The sequence below is a fragment of the Neomonachus schauinslandi genome, chromosome 9 (genome assembly GCF_002201575.2).
Source record: "Neomonachus schauinslandi chromosome 9, ASM220157v2, whole genome shotgun sequence".
In the NCBI taxonomy this organism is placed as follows: domain Eukaryota; kingdom Metazoa; phylum Chordata; class Mammalia; order Carnivora; family Phocidae; genus Neomonachus; species Neomonachus schauinslandi.
Genome location: NC_058411.1, coordinates 27,029,816 through 27,033,133, shown reverse-complemented (window position 1 = coordinate 27,033,133; position 3,318 = coordinate 27,029,816).

Here is a 3,318-nt window from a genome sequence, read left to right as displayed (position 1 = left end):
CTCCACCAGACATCAACCAAGGTTACCACCCAACACAGTAAGCACTCCGGAAATATCGGCCAAGGTTACTGCTCAGAGCTGGGATTGGAACCAGATCTCTAGGCCACGCAGAGAGTCATTCCCTGCCTTCTCCTGGAGGTCTGTGCCTGCTTCTGCCTCCACCCCCCCGACAGGACCCCCTCCCTGGCAGAACCTCATTTCCATCTGTTTTATCAAGGCCTGTACTGTATATTACAGCCATTTCAAATTGCACCATTAAAGATTTTATGCTGGAGACGTTAAAATTAAAAAGATCTATGTGCAAAGAGTCACAACGAATTTAATCAACTTGATTTAATAGAAAACAGCAAATGGAATTTATGATGCTCCAAAAGACAAGGGAATTTTTTTTTTCAACCAAAAATAATAAAAAGCACTTTGTGGAAAACAGAAAGTAGAGTGGGTGGGGGAGCTCCCCATCTGAGAGTTTATCAGAACCTAATCCGCAGTGAACAACCCCAGTTGGGGCTGTTTGCCCACTAATCCCAGCTGCCATTAAAATATTAAAGATAAATCTAATCGTCTCTTTATCCAAAATAAGCGACTTTTGTGTGTGGAGAAAACATCTAACCCTTTGGGAGGAGAATTAGTCCTAATGCATCAAATGGAATTCGGTCCAGGCTAGGGCGAAATAGGGTTTAGAGGCAAATGAGATGGTAATAGAAATAAAACCCAGAATAACAAATTAAAAACCCTCATTTACACGAATTAGAAGGGCTCACAAAAGCACTGGAAGCCCAGCCCTACCCTTCTCGCCGCCCCCCCCCACCCCCGCTCCCGGTCTCATAGGCCTCGCGTGTCACCCGCCTACAGGCCCAGAAAGAGGACCCATGGTCTGACCACATCCCCTCAGCTTGTGCCTCATACCTTTCTGCAGCCTCCCCAGCTTCCCCCTCCAAGCCCAAGCTGGGTTCCTGAAGGCCGTGACTGAGTCACTGGGAAGTCACACCGCCCCTGTGGGCACCTATCCCAGGGCTGTCTCTCACTACATGAGGTCTTGGTTTCATTTCTTAAACTCTCTGGGCTGTTGTTTACTCCCTAAGAAAATGGGAAGAATACTAGCCCCCCACCCTCCCGCAGTCTCTTTCCCTGGCCTTAACTCCTTTGCTGCTCCCTAGATTCAACAAGATGACATCAGGATAGTCCCCAGCTCTGTGCCTGATCCATGGTGACCACTCAGTAGTCAGCTCTGGTCAAGCTCCCCTTCAAGGCTCCCTAGGCAGCCCAGCCACTTCAGAACCCTGGGGAGATCAGGCCTGTGCCCCCTGCACCCCCCTCCCCCGAAGAAGGAAAGCTTAGCAGTGGGTCAGCCAGGGAGGCAGAGATGGGCAGACAACAGCCATTCTGAGTAACTAGGTGAGGTCACCCCCGAGTTGTCATTCAAGAGGGCTGAGGCCACCCCAGACCTTTAGGCTTCTCACTAAGCAGCCCTCTGTCCCCTAAAGTTGTCGTAGTGTTGGCCTTGTGGCTCCCCCTTCATGGTGGAATTTCAGGGGCTCCGATACATACCCTCCTCCATCCGGGCACACTACCCCACCTTCTGGTCCAGGTCTGAATCCCCTACATTAAAATCACAATCTCTGCCTCGGTGGCTGGATGCTTATTAGAGGTGACAGAGCCTCCTTCCAGGGGGGTGAAGGACCCCTCTGTGAGTCATCATGGGTTGACGGAGACAGACAAGTGTGACAAACTCCTTCCTGAGAGCCTGTCTGGACTGCAGCGGGGACGGGTGAGAAGGGGGCCCTCATGCCTGAGGCACCCCCCTACCCCACCGGTCCCTCCTCCAACCCCAGGAGAGCCAGAATGCACCTCTGACCTCCCCCAGCCTTCTTAACAAATCCACTTGAACAGGAAACTCATGTTGACAGCATTTTATTATGGGATATTAAGTGGAATTGGATTGCAGGCTAAACCTTCCCTGGCTGGCTTTCCGTGCTCCCTACTGTGCCCACCACAGTCCCTCCTCCCTCCGGGAAGTGCTGGAAAGGGGTCTCTCCTCCCACCTCCTTTAACATCTCCCCCGATCTTGACCCTTGGCTGTGCCAAGTGGTGATTCTAAACAAGAGGAAATTGGGATGGGCTGGAGGATATCCCTGGCCGAGTGGGAAAGAACAACCTTCTCCACAGGGTGACGAAAGAGAAACATAAGGAGGTGCTGGATGGGATGGGATTTTTCCAGAGAGGTGTCCTAAACCTGAGTTTTGATGGGAATGCATTGGAGGAAATGGTCACAGGTGAAGGAGTTGGGAGGTCCACTGCTGCAAGGTATCTTAGGACATGGGGAGGGAGGTGGGTTCCCAGACTGACACGCAGTTCTGGGGTAGCAAACAGTAAGGCATCGTTATCCGGGGCTGTTGTAAGGATTAGAAGTAAATGTAACTCTTATGAGGGCCCACATGGACCAGGCACCACAGCAAGTACATGGATTCTTTAATTTCCCTATTTACAGAAGAGGAAACTGAGGCTCCCGGAGGTCAAGTAAACCTGAGATGGCATTGCTTGTGGTGTTGGAGCCAGGGTCTGACCCCAGTCGTCTGACTCTAGAACTGGGCTTTTAGCCACTCCGCCATAATACTTCATATCAGGTGCTGTACTAGCCACTTACGACAAAATGGCCAAGGTGTAGTCTTTGGTGCCAGATGGCTAGCCGGATGGGGTATGCATTTGTTCACAATTCTTCCCGCCTTCTCCCCTCTTGGCATAACTTCCCTTGGGGGGGGGTTGTTTATTGCCCCACTCCATTGCCTTTGCTCTTGGTCATGTGACTAGCTTCAGCCAATGGGGTGTAAACAGATAGGACCTAAGCAAAGACTTGAAACGGGCTCGTGTGGTCTGACTCTCTACTCACCTGACCGCAGCAAGGAAAAGAGCATGTGTTGGTAGCCACTGGTCCCAGAGTGAGATGTGTGAAGCCGACCTGAGACCAACCTGCAGTTTAAACCAAGCCTCGCTGGGCCTGGAGCCCAGGACCCTGAGCAAGAGAAAGACTCGATGAGATGCAGATGTTGTCTGTTATACCGTATTTGCAGAAGCCATGGAGCTGCACTGCGTGGATGTCCTTTCAAGAAAGACTTGCTAGGGCGCCTGGGTGGCTCAGTCGTTAAGCGTCTGCCTTCAGCTCAGGTCATGATCCCGGGGTCCTGGGATCGAGTCCCACATAGGGCTCCTTGCTCCGCGGGAAGCCTGCTTCTGCCTCTCCCGTTCCCCCTGCTTGTGTTCCCTCTCTCGCTGTGTCTCTCTGTCAAATAAATAAAATATCAAAAAAAAAAAAAAAAAAAA